This window comes from Hylobates moloch, unplaced genomic scaffold (genome assembly GCF_009828535.3).
Source record: "Hylobates moloch isolate HMO894 unplaced genomic scaffold, HMol_V3 SCAFFOLD_8, whole genome shotgun sequence".
NCBI classification, from domain to species: domain Eukaryota; kingdom Metazoa; phylum Chordata; class Mammalia; order Primates; family Hylobatidae; genus Hylobates; species Hylobates moloch.
The window spans coordinates 109,923,702-109,944,869 of NW_026652283.1; the positions used below are offsets into that span (position 1 = coordinate 109,923,702).

General features: G+C 40.6%; 1 protein-coding gene across 5 annotated transcripts in view; it reads left to right on the forward strand.

The window, feature by feature from the left end:
* Nucleotides 1–21,168, forward strand: part of CSGALNACT1 (chondroitin sulfate N-acetylgalactosaminyltransferase 1) — a 352,092-nt gene that overhangs the window by 130,979 nt on the left and 199,945 nt on the right. Inside the window, exon 1 of one of the 5 annotated variants that reach the window (XM_032162334.2) lies at nt 50–135. The exons of the other annotated variants lie outside the window; for them this stretch is intronic. The gene's annotated coding sequence lies outside the window, so the exon portion shown is untranslated. Of the gene's footprint in view, nt 1–49; nt 136–21,168 lie in introns of those variants that run through there. 5 annotated transcript variants of the gene reach the window in all.

Below are 21,168 nucleotides of genomic sequence, written 5' to 3' on the forward strand. Positions count from 1 at the left end.
TTTCTTTTCTTCCTCCTTATTAGACTGCGGTTTGATGCCTGTTGGAGGAAGAGACAGTGTGATGTGTGTCACAGACCACGCTACTTCCCTCCTGGTCACTGGGAAGACTATACTTTACAGTCCTTCTCCATCTAGGTAGGGTCATGATACTCTTTCTGGTCAATAGAATGTGAATGGAACTGACTCGTGTCCCTTCCTGGCTGAGATGGTTCAGTCATTGATTAGACTTATCTTTTGTTCCTCTGCATCTAGTAGCTGGGTGATAGCAGGATGACAGTGAAGCAAGAAGATGGTGAAACCGGCTGGGCACGGTGGCTCATGCCTGTAATCCCAGCATTTTGGGAGGCCGAGGTGGGTGGGTCACGAGGTCAGGAGATCAAGACCGTCCTGGCCAATATGGTGAAACCCTATTTCTACTAAAAATACAAAAATTAGCTGGGCATGGTGGTGTATGCCTATAATGCCAGCTACTTGGGAGGCTGAGGCAGGAGAATTGCTTGAACCTGGGGGGTGGAGGTTGCAGTGAGCTGAGATCTCACCACTACACTCCAGCCTCGCAACAGAGCCAGACTCTGTCTCAAAAAAAGAAAAAAAAAAAGAAAAAAAAAAGAAGAAGATGGTAAAAGTACAAGACGGAAGTAGCCTGATCCTCTGAGTCACCGTTTGGGGGAGACTCCAAACTCCATTAACATATTAGAGTTATTCAAAAGAGAACTAAAGTTTTGTTGCTTTAAACCACTGGGATTTGGGGGCATGTGTGCAGTACTTAGTGTTAATTACTCCAATTAATATACGGTGTTGGCTATTTTTAAACACTTAAAATTATCTTTTGAATATTATCTTTGTTCTATGTTCTAAATGCTTTATGGTTTATACTAGCTACAGGAAGTATATTAAGACATGTAAACAGTTCAGTAGGAGACAAAAGCATGGTGAGATCTTCATTGGTTGGAGAATACAAAATTTTTTAAATCCAGAATATTTTTGTGGGTGTTATGTATATAATCTCAAACATCAGAGGCAGGTCTCTTAGCCAGGTGAAAGTCAAGATAATAATCCCTTGACAATAAGGGCTATCAGGAACCAGAGATAGTAGATGGCAGATAATCTCAGAGGGGCTACACTGTTGAAGAGGTGATCCAAATAGTCTAGGGACGAGGGTGGGCATTCTACCACTAGGAGAATGGTGCTGGGCACTAGAAGAAAAGACAAAGGGTTTAGCACGTAACTTACTGTGCTATTGCTCATTGTAAAATAGAAGATTCTTGTGTTCCATGGAGTAGCTGTCCAGGGACCGGATCTAAAATATTTAGCCATTTGCCTCCAGTGCTCTTCTAGACCTATAAGATGAGCCTCCTTCATAGGCACAGGCTTAAGTACATGATCCGTTAATACAAGAGAGAAATCATCTTAGGTCATTAGATCATTAAGAGGGATCATTATTTCACCACTTTCAATGAATAGATAAAAAGCCCATTCTGGCTTAGAGATTTCCCCTCTGAAAGGATTTATTTCAACAGGTCCTAAGTAGTTTCTGATTCATGAATTATTTAAAAGTTTATTGGTTAATATCCAAACACCTGGGGATTTTCCAGTCATCTTTCTGTTATTGATTTCTGGCTCAATTTTACTGAGGTCTGTGAACCTACTCTGTAATTTCAATTCTTAGAGATTTGTTGAGTTCTGCTTTCTGGCCCAGCATGTAGTTAATTGCTGTAAACATTCTATCTACTCTTGAAAATAATTCACATTCTACAGTTGGTGGATATAGTATTGAAGAGTGTTAATAGTATTGTTCAATTCTTAAAAAATGTGACAGGATGCTTTTATGCTGTTTATGAGACTGACTTCTCAAATTCAGGTTATAGTGAGGTTAAAAGTAAAAGGATAGAAACATTTTTGTTCACAATATCTTCACAGATTGTTTTCCCTGTTTACTCTGTGAACACCAGCGAAAGGTATATTAACATATCTATGATTAAGGATTATTATTATTTCTCCCTTTAATTCATTCACTTTCTTCTTTATCTCAAGGAGATGTTATTATATGCATACAGATTTAGAATTGCTATATCAATCTGATGAGAATAGTTCTTACTTTAAAGTCTAGTTAAGATTTCCCAGTTTTTGTTTGGTTAGTATTTGCATATCTTTTTTATCCCTTTACTGTCAAACATTCTATATCCTTATGATGAAGGTATGCCTCTTTTTTATTTATTTTACTTTCAGTTCTGGGATACATGTGTAGAATGTGCAGGTTGGTTACCTAGGTATACATGTGCCATGGTGGTTTCCTGTACCTATCAACCCGTCATCTAAGCAGCAGACTTGAATTTTATTTTATCTACTGTGTCTATCTTTGTCTTGTACTTGGAGTATCTGCTGGCCTTTAACAGAATTACAGATTTAGCTTTCAATCTACCATCTTACTATTTAATTTCTATTTTTCTCACCCATTTCTTGTTTATTTTTTCTCCTTTTTTGCCTTTTTTTCACTTAAGCGTTACTTTTTGATTTTCCTCCCTCTTTATTAGCTTGTTTTTTTGTTTTTTGTTTGTTTTTTTTTTTTTTTGAGGCGGAGTCTCGCTCTGCTGCCCAGGCTGGAGTGCAGTGGCGCGATCTCGGCTCACTGCAAGCTCCGCCTCCCGGGTTCACGCCATTCTCCTGCCTCAGCCTCTCTGAGTAGCTGGGACTACAGGCGCCCGCCACCACGCCCGGCTGATTTTTTTTTTATATTTTTAGTAGAGACAGGGTTTCACCGTGGTCTCGATCTCCTGACCTCGTGATCCGCCCGCCTCGGCCTCCCAAAGTGCTGGGATTACAAGCGTGAGCCACCGCGCCCAGCCTAGCTTGTTAATTACACATTATTTTACATTCTTTTAGTGGTTACCTTAGAGAGTGTGTATTTATCTTTGACTTATTAAAGGCTAATATAAACTAGTACTTTTACCACTTCCTGGACAACGCAAGGGCTTTAAAATAGTTTAACTCCATTTATACCCCTTTCAAATTTATATGCTACTACCCTGAATAACCTCTAGGTAACAGTAAAATGTAGTAATATGAATGTGAAGTGATGAATCTTGAATATTTAATCCTTGTTTTGAAATATAATTTAATTATAAGTTTATATGATTTCTTTTAAACAATGGGTACATTTAACAACTGGCTTGTAAAATTCCTGAAAATTTAATAGTTGTCTCTCATGAACCAGTAAGATCTGGGTCAAGTATGCTACTGAGTGGAAGTCATTACATAGTATTGTAGCCAAGTTTAATAAAGGTAGTCCTTGGAATTACATCTCAGCATTCAAACGTGGATATATTTAGGATCCCTAAACAATAAAACAACCACCGTGTTTAGTCAAGTTCAACAAATAGCGACACATTTTAATGATGACCTGGAGGAAGGCATTGAGAAGTTTTGTAAATGTCAAACAATGAAGTGCATTATACCTGTATTATAAAAATATTACATAACCGTGTTCCACTGTGCTTTTCTTCCAAACTCTGTGTTAACCAGTGGTCATGTTGTAGCTTGAAATTGGCCACGATGGACTATTTACTTTATGGAAGTATTGACTACATACCAGGACTTGAGTTATTGTTTGTTGTGTAGGCTTAAGAAAATGATGAAGAAAATTGAAGATTAAAGTTAATAGTATCTGTTGTCTGTAGCATTTTGTGAATAGCACAAAAAATTGTGGAAAATATTCTCATATTCAGAAACAATTATCTGACTCAGCAAAGGAATCACTCTTGCCATTGATGAGTGAATGATGTGTTGTTTTACTCTTTTATTTTTGTTTTTTAGAGACAGTGTCTTGTTCTGTTGCCCAGGCTGGGGTGCTGTGGTGTGATCATGGCTCACTGTAGCCTCAACCTCATGGTCTTAAGAGATCCTCCTGCCTCACCCTCCTGAGTAGCTGGGACTGTAGGTGCTTGCTACCAAACCTGGCTAATGTAAAAAAATATTTTTTGTAGATACTGGGTCTTGCCACGTTGCCTAGGCTGGTCTTGAACTCCTGGCCTCAATCCTCCTGCCTTGGCCTCCCAAAGTGTTTGGATTACACATAACAGCTGCTGTGCTTGGCCATTATTCCTAATAATATATTATTAGAAGAAAATATCTACATGTATTCATGTTGGAAGTACACTTGTTCCTCATATACAAACATAGGTTTTCTATAGATAAAATAATTGTATAAAAATTAACAAATGAATTGGTTATATGGAATTTAGGATGTGTGACACATTCCTAGCTCAGTAAAATTTATAATAAACTTGTGTACAAAATTCAAGATATGCAGGGGTGTTTTTTCCCCTCATCAAGCTGGTTGTTAAAAATTTACCAGCACACCCCTGACCTCACTCCTTCAAAACTGCAGGTAAGGGTTTTTTTTTTTTTTTTTTTTTTTTTTTTTTTTTTTTTTTTTTTTTTTGAGACCGAGTCTCGCTCTGTCACCCAGACTGGACTGCAGTGACGCAGTCTCAGCTCACTGCAAGCTCCGCTTCCCGGGTTCACGCCATTCTCCTGCCTCAGCCTCTCCGAGTAGCTGGGACTACAGGCGCCCGCCACCACGCCTGGCTCATTTTTTGTATTTTTAGTAGAGACGGGGTTTCATCGTGGTCTCGATCTCCTGACCTCGTGATCCGCCCGCCTCGGCCTCCCAAAGTGCTGGGATTACAAGTGTGAGCCACCGCGCCTGGCCTAAGAGTTTTATCTTTCTATCGACTGACTTTCTTAAGAATCCTAGGGTGAAAATTAGACGTCACTAACTTAAATACAGTATTTACTTCTTTATTACTTGTAGTATTCGTTTCTTTATTACGGTTTTCCTGATAAAGAACTCAAGACTAGTTGTTCATTCTTCATTTTTGTAAAAATGACCAAGGCCTCTTACTTCTCACAACATATTTACATTGTTAAGTTTCTGTTTATTCAGAGTGCAAAATAGATGATTCTCTTCCTTTTGCCTAAAAGACTTTTCTGTTACCGTAACATCAGCTTTTAAGCTTTTGCTTCCCACTGTTCTTCTAGCAGATTTGGGGTGTGAGAGTATCTCACAGCCCCCACTTGAGGGATCCATGTTCCCTCTGATGCTCCTGGTTGGACTTGAGAAGGAGCATCTGATAACTTTCAGTCCATGGCTACATACCAGAGTGTTAACATTCTTTCTCACCCACTACCCATAACTGAGGATATTTTAAAAATAAAAGCTATTTTTTTTTTTAATTTAAAAAAGGAGTTGGGCATAGTGGCTCATGCCTGTAATCCCAGTGCTTTGGGAGGCCAAGGTGGGAGGATTGCTTAAGCCAGGAGTTGAAGACCTGCCTGGGCAACATACTGAGACCCCCATCTCAACAAAATAAAAACATAAATTAGCCAGGCCTGGTGGTTGTTGCTGTAGTCCCAGCTCCTCAGATGGCTGAGGTGGGAGGATTGCTTGAGCCTGGGAGGTCGAGACAGCAGTGACCTATGATCATGCCACTGTGCTCCAGCCAGCCTGGGCAACAGAGCAAGACCCTTTCTCAACAACAACAACAAAAAAGATTCTTTTCCAGCCCTTGGAAATCCTCTGTACTGAATGATGATAGTGATTTAATGAGTACTCGTTGTAGGTCAGATATAGTATTTTGCACTTTTTTTTTTTTTTTTTTTTGAGACAGTCTCACTCTGTTGCCCAGGCTGGAGTGCAGTGGTACAATCTTGGCTAACTGCAACCTCTGCCTCTCGAGTTCAAGCAATTCTCCTGCCTCATCCTCCCGAGTAACTGGGATTACAGGCACGTACCTCAACTCCTGGCTATTTTTTTGTATTTTTAGTAGAGACGGGGTTTCCCCTCATTGGCCAGGTTGGTCTCGAACTCCTGGCCTCAAGTAATCGGCCTGCCTTGGCCTTCCAAAGTGTTGGGATTACAGGTGTGAGCCACTATGCCCAGCCTGCTTTCTTCTTATAGAAGCTTCCTGGTTAATCTCTTCAGGTAGGTCGCATTATTCTCCTCCTTTTAGAAATTAGAGAACTAGAATTTAAAAGGATAATTTGCCCAAGGTCTCAAGTGACCAGGCTGGGATTTGGACCTGAGTTAATCTGGCACTATGACAATGCATTATACTGCCTCTTGTCAACAAGTCTGATGTTACTGTCCAATCTCTCAAGTAACCTCATTGGCCTCTGCCTCCCTTTTTGTTATCAATGTTTATTCAGTATTTGGATCTCAAAGTCTGAGGACAGGACCATTTTGTTATTGGACACAAATGTGTTCAACTGTTCAAAACTGTTTTTTGAACAAGAAGAAAGTTAAATTTTGGAAACACTCCTTCCTCTTCCTCACCTTATGTGAGAACAATTACTGAGCCCTGACTCTATGCCTAGAATGTCTCTTGAACCTGCCCCTAGTCTGGCACCAATCCTTCTCAGTTGGGTAACTGCTGGAACCTTCTGCTTGTTTCCACACCTCCAGTCTTCACCTCTCCAGCCCAGCCACATCATGGACTCAGAATGAACATTTAAAACTATGTCACAGATACAGTCTTTGCGACTCCATTGCGCTTAGGCCATGGCTCCATCCCTTAGCAGAGGTTCCCAGCCTTCTCTATAGACTCCCTCCCTTCCACATTCCTGTAGGCATCTGAAATTCCAGCCATATTGTGCTCCTCACAGGTCGCAAACTCTGCCATGCTTTCTCATGTCTGTGCCTTTTTTCAAGGGTCCCCCCAACCCTGTCTAGAATGCTCTTTTCCTGTCTCCCGTTTCTTACCTCACCTGCACTCCTACCTGCCCTTCCTGACTCAGATTTGAGTCTGAGTAGTCTAATGTGATTAGATGCTCCTTCCCTTTGCTCCTCTGTAGCGCCCTGCACACGCTTTCTTATAGCCCACTGTCTTCTGATTTATGGCAGGGGAAATAATCTGTGACTTCTCTAGGAGGGCAGGATTTGTAGCCCCATCATAGTGCCTGACAGTTCTGAGGCACATGTGCATTTATGCTGGAGGAAGGGGGCATGAGAGATTTGCCTGTTCAATCACCTGCCCTCCATCCCATTAAAATTTCTCTTATAGCGGTAAAGAATTCAGTGTGGAAGAAAATGGATGATGGTGATAATCACATTATGCAAATCCAGCAGGAAGGAGAAATTTAGAAGACACTTAGTGATGCAGCTGTGCCTGGAAAAAGAGGTAACCCAGGTCTTGGGAGACTCATGTCCCCCCTCTGAACTGTGGTTTCTAGGACAGTGAGAAGCTGGGTGCCATGATTGCTAAGGTTTTCTTTTCTTTTCTTTTCTTTCTCTTTCTTTTCTTTTTTTCTTTTTTTTTTTTTCTTTTTCTTTTTTGATGGAGTATTGCTCTGTCACCCAGGCTACACTGCAGTGGCATGATCTTGGCTCACTACAACCTCCCCTCCCAGGTTAAAGTGATTCTCCTGCCTCAGTCTTCTGAGTAGCTGGGATTAAAGGTGGCCACCACTGAGCCTGGCTAGTTTTTATATTTTTAGTAGAGCTGTGTCTTCACCATGTTGGCTAGGCTGGTCTCGAATGCCTGACCTGAAGTGATTCACCCGCCTCAGCCTCCCAAAGTTGTGGGATTACAGGTATGAGCCACTGTGTCCCGCCAATTACTTAGGTGTTCTTAGGTCTGTGCATGCCAGCCCTACAGTGACAGTACGTAGTCCTCTGTGTCATAATTTTTAGGGTATATATTTTGCCGAGACATAGATCTTCCTGAGCAACCTGGAATCTGATTATTTCTCAGCAATAATGAGTACAAATCTCATTTGAAGCCTACAGGCATAGCCAGTTGCAGTAATATTGTCTGTAATCGCAGTGCTTTCTCGGGGAGTGAGGCAGAAGGACCACTTGAGACCAGGACTTTGAGACCAGCCTGGGCAATGTAGTAAGACCCCATCTCTACAAGAAAACAGCTGGAAGTGGTGGCAAGGGCCTGTAATCCTAGCTACTTGGGGTCTGAGGTGGGAGGATTGCTTGTGCCAAGGAGTTTGAGGCTGCAGTGAACTATGATCACACCACTGCTCTCTAGCCTGGGCGATGGAGCGAGAATCTGTCTCTAAAAAAAAAAAGCATATAGGAATATAATGACTTTTATTAAGTTTCTCTTTTAAATGCCTATCTATTCTTCCTTCAAGGTATTAAATAAATGACATGTTAACATAATCAGCACAATTTTATTTTAAGATACCCTAACATGTCAAAATATGTAAATCAAAATGAATGCAAAGTAATTCAATGAAGATACTTTGGGAAGCTACTCCCATGAGTCTGCCTTCACTTAAAATATTTTTGGAACTTCTTGTTCAGAATTATCCTAGAGCACTTGGCACATTCTTTTTTCTAGCATTGGTGAATCTATATCTCTGTAGGACAGATTTACGAACAAAATGGGTAATTGAACTGTATTTTTGTATTTATTAATTTACTCTGCTTATGAAAGTAATATATGTTTGGAGAGCATAGAATAAAGAAAAAATGAACAGTCTATATTCTGGTTAAATATTGTGTTAGGGTGTTCTTGAATTGCTGTAAAGGAATACCTGAGACTAGGTATTTCTTTTTAAAGAAAAGAGGTTTAATTCAGGAGTCCTCAACCACTGGGCCACAGACCCATACTCATCCATGGCCTGCTAGGAACCAGGCCCCATAGAAGGTGAATGGCAGGTGAGTGAGCGAAACTTCATTTGTATTTACAGCCACTCCCCATCACTTGGATCACTGCTTAAGCTCCACCTCCTGTCAGATCAGTGGGGACATTAGATTCTCATAGGAGTGTGAACTACACATATCAAGGATCTAGGTTGTGAGCTCGTTATGAGAATGTAATGCCTGATGATCTGTCGGTGTCTGTCATCAACCCCAGATGGGACCGTCTACTTACAGGAAAACAAGATCAGGGCTCCCACTGATTCAACATTATGGTGGGTTGTATAATTATTTACTTATATATTACAATGTGATAATAATAGAAATAAAGTGCACAATAAGTGTAATGAGTTTGAATCATCCCCAAATCATCTCCCCCAGCCCTGCCCCACCCCCGTGGAAAAATTGTCTTCCATGATACCAGTCCCTCGTGCCAAAAAGGTTGGGGACTGCTGGCTTAATTGGCTCACAGTTCTGCTGATTGTATGTGGATGGCACTGGCCTCTGCTCAGCATCTGGGGAGGCCTCAGGGAGCTTTTACTTACGGTGGAAGGTGACGCAGGAGCAGATACATCACATGGTGAGAGCAGAAGTGAGAGAGAGAGAGAGAGAGAGAGAGAGAGAGTGAGGGGAGGTACCACACACTTTTAAACAACCAGATCTTGCAAGGACAGCACCATAGGATTGGTCCTAAATCATTCATAAGAAATCTGCCATCATGATCCAGTCACCTTCTGGGAGGCCCCACCTTCAACGTTGGAGATTACATTTCAACATGAGATTTGGGGGCACATATGTCTAAACTATATCAAATATTAGCCAGTCCTTGGATGAAAATAAAAATCATGGGGTTTTGGAGCCTGAAGGTGACAAGAGGGTCAGGATTCTACTATTTTTTTTTCTATGACCCCTCATCAGTACCTGGGGATGGTATTTGTCTGGGTCTGAATATCTGGATGCCTGAATTTGAGGAAGCTGTGTCTTCTAATGCCATGTTTTCGTTTATCTTGGACTTGAGGCTTTCTCTTTTTTAAAAATAGGAACAAGTAGCATAAAGAAATAACTAAAGATCTTCCCCAATTTAACCAGACTATTTCTTTTTCTAGTTTTAAAAATATCTCATATGAATATTTAAGATAATTTGAGGTCCTACTGTATATATCTTGTATCTTTCCTCTTTTGCCTAGTATTGTATGATAACATTGCCACATCATTAAATGTATTTTGAAACTTTTTTTTAATGGGTGCATTTCATTCAGTCATATATATCCACAATATCTTGGTCATTTTCATATTGTCTTCTTAAGAGTTGATGATATGAATATGCCTATTTGGCTGTACCATCTATGATAAAAGTATTATAATTAAAATACCTGTTTGATAAATTAAAACTTCTTCATATAAATGAAATTTTTATTAATGAGGTTGACGTTTTTCACATGTTCTTTGTCCTGTTAAATGGTCTTTTGATTCATATTCTGGATTGTTTGATATAAATGTTGTCATTCAGCTTTTCTTCTCATTTGCATTTTCTGGATACATTTTGCTCCTCTTGTTTTTGATTTCTGAGTCACTTGACTTTAGGTCTGTCTTGTAAACAGCATATAATTGGATGTTGAGAATCTTTGTCTTTGTTAGGGATGTTTAACCTATTCATGTTCATCACATTTCATAGGTCTAATATGTTTTCAAGTTGGGAAAATTTTTCTACTTTAAATGTTTCTTATAATTCTCTATTGCTTTAGTTATATGGATTATATTTTTGTTTTCTTATGATTTGGAAGACACACATCCAGTACCTATTCTGGTGCTGATTTTGTAGTTTTTAAAAATAAAATTGGTTTGTTTAACTCAAAGTAGCTCTGAAATTAATCTCAAAGAGAGGGTTCAAAAGAAGTCACGAGCAACAGGGCATTCTTGGAATAAGTGTCTGCCCTCCCAAGGACACCACTTGGAAGGGCAAATTCATTTGGTTGGAAAGTGTTATTTGTCAGTTGATTGATGGAGGTGGAGTCTCACTCTGTCCCCTAGGCTGGAGTACAGTGGCGCAATCTGGGCTCACTGCAACCTCTGCCTCCCGGGTTCAACTGATTCTCCTGTCTCAACCACCGAGTAGCTGGGATTACAGGTGCACGCCACCATGCCTGGTTAATTTTTGTATTTTTAGGAGCGATGGGGTTTCACCATGTTGACCAGGCTGGTCTTAAACTCCTGACCTCAAGTACCCACTCAACCTCCCAAAGTGTGTTGATATTTTTACATTGAAAAATAGTGTTTTACATTAAAGTCAGTTTGATGAGCATTTCTTCACCAATTTTATGTTTTGGATACTTCAACACTTGTTTAAAATTAAAATATCACTGCAAAACTCTTTAGCTGGCCTTCTTTCTCTGTTACACATCCTGTCTTCTGGTTACCCCTCACTTTGTCTGCAGTACAATGTGTAGAAGTAACCAGCCAGTGGCCAGCAAGGGCAGCACTGTGTAGCAGAATTGCTCTGAATTGTTGTGTCTTTAGTCACTTTCCTTCTTGCCTTCAGTCTGCACATCTGTAAATTGAAGAGTTTGGAACCCATAAACTATGATGTCACTTCTAGTTTCAGCCTTCTCTGATCAGAGTTTATTACACACCTATTTGAATAACTTCAGTACCATGCCCTACATAGAATGAGAAGCATAAAACCAATCTCTGTTGAGAAAGAAAATATCCTAAGCTGATGAAAAAAAATTTTGTATCTTGATCCATGTGATGGTTATAGAAGGGTATAATACGTAAAAACTCATTGAGCTGTACCTTTAAGATGGTTGTACTTTACTCATCTGTGTATCGATAACTCAGTAAACAGGAAAACTAGAAAACCGAACATCCCCACCCCACCAAAAAGAAGAACAGAAACTGGCTAACTGACAGTATGTTTAAACATTGTGTTATGAGGCAGGATGGTATAATGGGGAATCCACAAAAAGTAGACAATGAGTTTGAAACCTGACATTACATATCAGCCTTGGAATTTTACGTACATTATTTAGCCTTTCGAGTCTCAGTTTTTCATATTTTAGTAACAGTAAGATTTGTAATAATGACTTTATCAGGCAGTCAGGAGTATTGAATGAGTTATGAGGCATATAAAGCACTTGGCATATAATAGGTGATCAATACACCTTTTTAAAAGGGGGCATTAAGAGTATTACATAAATGTGACAGATTTCAAAGAACTAAAAGATTCTACATCATTCTTTTAGTAGATTAAAGTCTTTGGGATCTTCCATAACAATGAAACTTGTTAACTTTAACACAACATTTTCCAGAGTCACTTGATCATAGAAACTCTGTTTTTCTAAATATCACCTCTGAGGAATAATTAATGCATTAGTTGACATCTGGGACTTTCGTAACTCAGGAGTTCTCAACCACTGGATGGACACTGGTATACAAGTGTTCTTCCCAAATAAAATCACCCTAAAATAAAAGCCCAGAAATTTCAGTGTGAAAGAGACTATGAAGAAAAAGGTAGGGTCATAATTTTGCTGGTGACATTGCAAATTGCTAATACCTCTTTTGGAGAGCCATTTATAATAATAAAAGTGATTTATAATAGAAGTCACAGGGGCTGATTATGGTCTTAAATGTGTTAACCCCACTTTTCAGATTATAGCCTAAGGAAGGAGCTCCAGTAGGAACAAACAAAATTTATTTGTTTAAAAATGGTTGACTGGATTATAAACATGTGTGGAAACAACCAGCTGAAAGATGGCTAATCGAACTGCTTTAGCAAAACAATGGAATATTGTACCATTCAAAATGACAGATATCTGGACTCAGATAAATGGAGACATCAAGCAAAAAGTTAGAAAATAGTGTGTGCATGGTGAACGCAACCAAAGAAAACCGGTCTGTGCAATGATAAAGGTTAGAAGTGAATTTTGTAAGTCTGGTTTGATGTAGGAAAGGGATGATCTATATTTTAATTTTTGGTTTATCATAGAATAATTGCTAAATGACTCAATAAAAACAGAGTACTAAATAAAAACATAAATTATATGTTCTGAGCTAGAACAGGATGTTTTTGAAAATAGGTGAGAGTATGTAAAATACAGAATAGAAATAAAGAGCTGACATATAGGTAGAATTATAGAAAAATAGACATGATACTCCTTGAAATTTTTAAGAGTTTTGTCTCCCCAGTGTATTGTGAAAGTAGTTATCACACATGAGAAGTGTTTTTCTGGAAAGAGTTTTCAATTCAGTGGAAACCCCAAAATATGGAGATGAAAATTCATGAGAGAAGTTGTTCTTAAAGATATCAAGTTCCCTGTCAGCTGTGCTTTTTTTTTTTTTTCCAGCTGCTTTTCCCCTTTTCTTTTGTGATAAAGGAGAAGGTTTTATAGATGCTGAAATGGTTTACAACTGCCTTACTTAGTTGCTCTCTCGCTTTTATGTCTCCCCAAAGGGTCACAAAATCTATCCGTTTAAAAAGAGAAAATGATGTGTTTTCAGTGCAAAGAGAGAGTGGCCACTTTAAAGAACCAATAGGAATTAGAAATAAACGGAATCTCGTAACTTTAGCCACCACGTAGTAGGACTTTGGATCATCTAAGATGTCAGAAGCTACACAAGGAAAATGGAATGAGCTTCTGGGTGGGGGCTTCTCCTTTTCACCCCTTGAAAGCCCAAATTAACTCTTGCATGCTTATCAAGTGAAAAAGATGGTGTAGAGTGCCTAGCAGAACAGGGAAGTCACTGGTTGCGGGACCCTCCTCCTTTTTCTTGGGCCTTTATGGGTGATCCTTGTGAACAGATGATCTTGAGGAAATAGTGAAGAATCTTGCAAGATATGGCAGGGATGGGAAGGTGGCTGGGTGTTTGAGGGGATGAAGAAAGCCGTGTATCTGAAATGTATTATGTTCATGGAGAATTGTTTTTTTCAACTAGTTTTTTTTTTTTGAGACAGGGATTCACTCTGTCGTCCAGGCTAGAGTGCAGTGGTATGATCTTGGCTCATTGCAACCTCTTCCTCCCAGGCTCAAGCAATTCTCTTGCCTCAGGCACCTGAGTAGCTAGAATTACAGGCATGTGCCATCATGCTCTGCTAAATTTTGGATTTTTAGTAGAGATAGGGTTTTGCCATGTTGCCTAGGCAGGTCTGGAGCTCCTGGCCTCAAGTGAGCCACCTGCCTTAGCCTCCTCAAGTGCTGGGATTATAGGCATGAACCACCATGCTGGTCCCATGGAGAATTTTTAATCCAGGTTGTAAAATGCGGGAAGTATTCCTCAAAAGAGGACCAGCAGGATCACAAAGATGGAAGGAGTCTTAGAATTAATCAATTAGTTCAAATCCTTAATTTTTACCATAAAGGCAATGGATCCAAGCAGGAGACATGGCTTGCACATGTTTACAGTCATCAGTGAGGACATGACCAAAACGAATTCTGTTGATTTCCGGTCATATTTTTTTTCCTGCCGTAATTCCCCTTGTCTTCTGCCATCACTTTACTACTGACCGTTTCTGCTGCTACCACGCAGAAGATTAGCGTTCAGACTTAGAAATGTAGCTATGCAATGAAGAAAGAGTCTCCTTAAGCCATCAGAGGTATGAGTCAGCATACAGGATTCTGTTTATGAAGAACAAGGCCAGAACTTTAATTTCAAGGGTTCGACTCTGGATTCAGACCACCTGGGTTTGTATCCCAGCTCCACCACTGTGGTGGTGGGTGACACTAAGCAAGTTATTTAATGTTCCTGAGTGTAGATATCCTTATCTGTAACACGGAGAGTCAAGATTATACACGTCTCTTAGGTTCTTAGGTGAGAATTAAATAGGATAATCCATTAGATTGGGGTGTGGTTTACAGCAAGTTCCCAATAAGTGCCGCCTAGCTATTTTTACTACTATGAAGGAAGTTATAAGTATTTCTGTCAAACCTTAAACCGGGTATGGTGGTGCACACCTCTAATCCCAGCTACCTTAAAAAAACCTTAAGGAAATGAGAAGTATATATTTTGCAGATGAATATTAACTAGGCACAGTCTTTCAGTGCTCAGAATGACTTTTTCAGTGTTGTGAAACCTCCTGAATTCCCCTGATCCTGAAATCTGCCTCTGGTAGTCTCCTGTGTCTAGTATAGCTTATATTTTCTGTAGCTTTTCATACGACAGGTGTCTTAATTACTCAGAATTTTAACTATGCCTTGTTTTTCTGAAACAGGAAAAGTTCTCTTGTCCCCTTCGCAGGGCGTGAGACAGGGGGAGCGGCTCGCTGCTTCAGTGCTCCGCTGCTCAAAGGTCTAGAGGGGCATACAGACGGCAGGCTGTGGGGCTCTGGCCCCACGTCTCGGGGTGGATGTTGACAGCTCCGGAAGCCGCAGTGGGCATGTGCTACCATGTGCTCTTTAAGTTTTGCCGTCTGTAGGCGGCTTGTGTTAACCTGCTCAGTTAGATCGTCCACCTTGTCTCAAGGACAGAGGGCTTTCGGTATCGCGGTTTCTTGCCTTGGTGTACCGGAAGAATCAGATCACGTGTGGGCTTGGAGAATGAGTGCAAGCTTTTATTGAGTGCAAGTAGCTCAGGGAAAGTCTGAAGTGGGTAGAGTGGGAGGGCTTTCCTCGGGAGCTGGGCCACTCAGTGGCCTGGGCTCTCCTCGGACTGCCCCAGCCAAACTCTGCGTTGTTCTGCTTCTGCTGGTTGGTGGCCTGCTGGCGCCTGCCGGTGCGTGCCTCTCGATGTCCAGCGCCTGTGTTCCTCCACTGACGTGCTCCTGTCGACGTCCACCTGCCCCTGTCTGTGCCTTGCTAGGGTCTCGGGAGTTTTTATAGGCGTCGGATGGGTTGTGGCAGGCCAGGGTGGTCTTGGGAAATGCAACATTTGGGCAGGAAATGCCTGTCCTCACCGAGGTCTGTGGGCTTGGAACCCGAGCCAGGGACCACGCCTTCACCTCTACCCAGCCCTTCCCTTCCCCTCTTCGTATCTTTTTTGTTTGTTTGTTTGTTTGAGACGGAGTCATACTCTGTCGCCCAGGCTGGAGTTCAGTGGCACAATTTTGGCTCACTGGAACCTCCGCCTCCCTGGTTCAAGCAATTCTCCTGCCTCAGCCTCCTGAGTAGCTGGGGTTACAGGTACCCGCAGCCACGCCTGGCTAATTTTTGTATTTATAGTAGAGACGGGGTTTTAGCTGGGGTTGCAGGTACCCTCAACCACGCCTAGCTAACTTTTGTATTTTTGGTAGAGACGGAGTTTCACCATCTTAGCCAGGCTCATCGTCTTTAACTCCTGACCTCGTGATCCACCCACCTCGGCCTCCCAAACTTCTGGGATTACAGGTGTGAGCCACGGTGCCTGGCCTCTTCCATATTATTTATAAGGACCATGCTCCCCCCGTCCCAGCTCGTCCGTTCCGTATCATTTAGATATTTTCCCCATTGTATAGCTTTATTAAGCTATAATTGATATACAATAAACTCACATATTTAAATCAGGTAATTTGATTTGTTTTGACATATGTATACACATACGAAACTGTTACCAAAATCGAAAATATATACATCCCCAGAAAAGGTTTCATGTACCCCTCGGTAATCTGACCCTCCTGCTTCTCTGGGTCCATCCTTGCCCTTCTCTTCCCCCAACCCCCATCCCCAGGTGAACACCGATCTGCTAGACTTGTATATAAATGGAATCATACAGTATATATTCTATTTGTTGAGTTTCTTTTCCTTGGCGTAATTATGATCCATGTTGATATGCGTACCAATAGATCATTCCTTTTTATTGCTGAGTATTCCAATGATGTTTTCTTTGTTAACTGTTTACCCTTGTCTTGCTTACCTGGCTATGGTGTGGAATGAAAACACATTGAAATGATTTAAAAGTATTTGTTGAGGAAACATCTGTGTTTCCCATTTATATTTTTAAACTTCATTATCTAGTATGCATAGCAAATAATATACAGCCATGGTAGGATCCCTGAGGGCATTACCCATTTGCATTCTGTATGCATAAATCTTTTTAAATGACATCTACAAACAGTATTACTATTTATTTATTTGAATCTTGAGATTAGAATTGTTTTCTTGCCTCCTTCAATCTCAATATAAAAAAACAAAGCATCCTTCCATCGGCCTAACCCAATGGATTGATTGAATAAATTTAATTATATAAATATTTACACAAAGTTTTCATTTTCATGGCGAAAGATTTATTCTGTTAATGTTAGTCTTTTCTGGAAAATGCGGACAGTATGTTCTCAATTCCCTTGCAGTTGGAGCGTAACACAAAATAAACTCAGAAATTGATACAGCAAAAGTAATACATTTGCAAGATAATGAGAGACCATTTGGGAGGCAAGTCCATTTTTGCAGTGACTTTCTACCTTCATCATAGTGTCTCTCAACTGTTGACATTCCTGCATCTGGAAAGGAAGAAGATAAAAATTAACATTCAAAATTGCCTTTTCAAGTTTAGCGAAAGATTTAATTTCTTCATCTATCACAGTGTCACCAGCCCTATGACTACTATAGATCAAGTCTCAGTGCCAGAAATACAGAGACTTGGCAGAGTACAGGGTAGAATTTAGCCAGAGGGAATTGTAAAGAAGCCAGAGAAAACAGACTTTACTCATTCTGCATCTCAAACTTGTGTTCTGGGCAGTTGTCCTAAGTGTTGTCTTTGCCCGAAAAGGCTGGGAATGTGGTAATTTAAAAAACTGAGCCAGTAATGGAGATGCATGTAGTGACCTTAAAGATGCTGTGGAGATTCTAGTAGCACATAGATGTTTATTAGAATAATAAAAAGGGCCGGGCGCGGTGGCTCACGCCTGTAATCCCAGCACTTTGGGAGGCCGAGGCAGGCAGATCACGAGGTCAGGAGATGGAGACTATCCTGGCTAACATGGTGAAATCCCGTCTCTACTAAAAATACAAAAAATTAGCCAGGCGTAATGGCAGGCGCCTGTAGTCCCAGCTACTTCGGGGGGTTGAGGCAGGAGAATGGTGTGAACCTAGGAGGCGGAGCTTGCAGTGATCCGAGATAGTGCCATGGAACTCCAGCCTGGGCGATAGAGCGAAACTCTGTCTCAAAAACAAAAACAAAACAAAAAGAATAATAAAAAGTAAGTTCAGTTTCTCTACTGGAAGGTAACTTAGAGATGATCTGTTCCATACTTTGATTTTGCAGGTGACTTGCTCAAGGTCACACAATTATTTCATGGCAGAACCGGGACTGAAGTTGGCATTTCTGAACCACACACCTCTGCCCTCCCCATACCGCTACTTCCATTGTTGTGTTGGAGTAGTATGTTGGCGTATAAGGTGTGGGAATGTATAATTTGTTATTTTGGGCTGCCGTGTATAGATGTCCCTGTTGCCTCGGACCATGCATCCTAGTTGACCTATTCTTGATCATTGTATCATCTTTGGGGGTGAGTTTACTTTTCTGAATGAAGGGTTGTGCCTGCCTAACTCAGCCAGCTATGTGTTGGAAAGGCCACAATGAGAGGTGACATTTGGCTAATGAAGTAACCATGGTTGTTCTATTTGATTGTCTAACTACTCTTTATCAGTTAGCCTGCTGAAATCTTTGTACTCTCAAAGTCTACAACTTTAAGCGTTATAGCAGTTCTCTTTTTAAGCTTTTCTTCCCTAGTCTTAACATCTAAGTCTCAATGCTGTCTGCATTTTCATCATTTATTGGTGTAGCTTGTTACCATCTGTAACATATCTTCTTACACACAGGGATTCTTGGCTAGGGGTGAGAAGACAACAGATAAAGATCATCCTCCCCCACCGAGAATCACAGATTTAGTCCAACCTCTTCATTTTACAGATCGGGAAGTGGAGGCTCACAGGAGTTAAGAACTTGCCTAAGATCTCACAGTAACTCATTTAAGATGAAAAGCCAAATTTTGTGTTCTGGACAGGATTAAGCACAGCTGATATCCCTGAAACACTGTTCTGGCCTCATTAGGCTCTGTGATGGCATCTAGCACCAGCTGAGCAGCTGTAGTGTCTAATAAGGGCAAGGCCAGCCCAGAAGGATTTACTGGAAAAGGGTGTCTAATAAAATGAACAATTGCATGTGGAGTGTAACTATGGCACTGCAGACTGTTTGCTGGAAAATAGCTCTTTTACGGAGGTCCATCAGTTGTCTGTATCTTCACTGATTGAGGAGAAAAATTGTGTTATTGGTCTCACAGCCAATGACAAACAGAAGCAATGTACTTTCTTTTCAAGAGACTAGTTATAATGCAGATCCTCTCCAGACTAAATTGGTCAGTGCTTTTTTATGCTATAATAGCTTATCATTTATATCTCCAGTTAGCTTATGATGTGAGTCACTTCATTGTCGATTTTGTTAGTGGTTCCCATGTTGACAATGTGAAAACAGTTCAACTCCAGACCATGCAGGGTCCCTACTGGTGAGCTTTGGAGGCACTTGGTAAGCCTTTTTTTTTTTTTTTTTTTTTTTGAAACGGAGTCTCGCTCTGTCGCCCAGGCTGGAGTGCTGTGGCGTGATCTCGGCTCGCTGCACGCTCCGCCTCCTGATTTCACGCCATTCTCCTGCCTCAGCCTCCAGAGTAGCTGGGATTACAGGTGCCCGCCACCAAGCCTGGCTAGTTTTTTGTATTTTTAGTAGAGACGGGGTTTCCCCATGTTAGCCAGGATGGTCTCGATCTCCTGACCTCATGATCCACCCGTCTCAGCCTCCCAAAGTACTGGGATTACATGTGTGAGCCACCGCGCCCAGCTACACTTGGTAAATCTTTGAAGTATAAGGAAAATAATATTTGGTATCCTTTAAGGCAATAATGGACTTGTACCTTTTTAAAGAGACTTCCAAGTAATTTAGTAGCATAACTTTGTTATCTGAGATTATCTCTATCTATTGAGGTAAGAAATTGAAGTGAAGAAAATCAGGGTGACCCACTTGAGTGAAAGGATTAAAATGAAAAGGAATTAAAAATAGATATCTTTCCGTTGAGTCTGCATCCTGTAGTCTTAAGACCAGGACACCAAGATCCTGTTTTTCATTTAACAAAATAACAGGAAAGTAATCTTCTAGGGGAAGAATTCGCGACCTTTAAAATCAGTTGTGTTCTAAAACATACTATTTGCAGTAAAATTATTTAATGTAGAAGGAATGTGGTTAAGGATATTGTATAGTAACACACAATTTATCATGTGTGACATCCAAGAGGCCTTTCTTTTCTGAGACATATCTTGAGAAAGATGATAATTTTAGAAGTTGGCCATACAGTTCCTGACCCTATCCCTGCTCTATCCTCCAGTGCCATAACATAAGGGACTTCGTTGATTTAAAGAAATAAAAGTTACCATTAAGATCTAAATATAATTTTGTGTATATATAAAATTAGCCACATATGCACAAAGAAGATCTCACTGGGAACTTTCAGTTGGCAGACACATATCTCATCTCGTGGTGTTTTTCATTTGTTATTTTAGGCATGCTGATGGTGAAGGGGGTTTTTAGCCTTTTTATTTTTCACATTTTGAGAATCAGTGTGTCTGACACAGACATGGTTTAGATGGTGTAAAGATTTAAAGTTTTAAATAGATGCAGGTGAGTAAGCCTTGGAACTTAAGGCGGCTGGATGGATGTTTTCACACCGTTGGATCCATTGTGTTTTTGAAACCCTTTGGACATTAAAATGCAAAGAACTTTCACTTATTAGTTGTACATTAAATAGGATGAGTTCCTAGATGGTTAAAATGTTATTGATCTTAATGTATTCATTTTCACCGTTTTTAATTGCTCTTTTCAGTAGATGACTTTTGGTAGATTTCTTTTAACATGATTAAAAGTAGGTTTATTTATAGAGGACTGCTAATTAATGTCTGCCAAACTCCGTTTCTTTGGGGGTGGGGCAGGGTGGACTTCCCAATCTTTAGAATCCGAACTGAAAAACTTCCAAAACCAATTCTAGGATTTTTCCATGGATGGTTTCTCAGCTGCTCTCACGCACATCCTTCCTCCTCATACTTGCTTTTTACTGTAACTGACACTGGTGATGACACATGAGCTCTTCCATAATGCTCACTCGGAATCCTCACTCTCTGTGCCAAACTATGGAGAACATACTGGGCATCAGAGGACGGGGAGGGGACTGAGACCTGTATACAAGAATGAATGAATGAATTTATTAATTATTTACTGGAGACGGAGTCTCACTCTTTTCCCCAGGCTGGAGTGCATTGGCACCATCTCAGCTCACTGCAACCTCTACCTCCCGGATTCCAGTCATTCTCATGCCTCAGCCTCCTGAGTAGCTGGGATTACAGGTGCCTGCCACCTTGCCCGGCTAATTTTTGTATTTTTAGTCCAGACGGAGTTTCACCATGTTGGCCAGGCTGACATAAGAATTTAGACAGAGGGATGTCATTGTCACTGTCTGAATCGGGGAAAGCAAGGTTTTGTAACTACTCTAACTGCAGTTGCTTTATTGGATTTAGTTTTTGCTTTTGGCACATACTTATTGTCTATTTCTTTGATACTCAGAAAGTGTG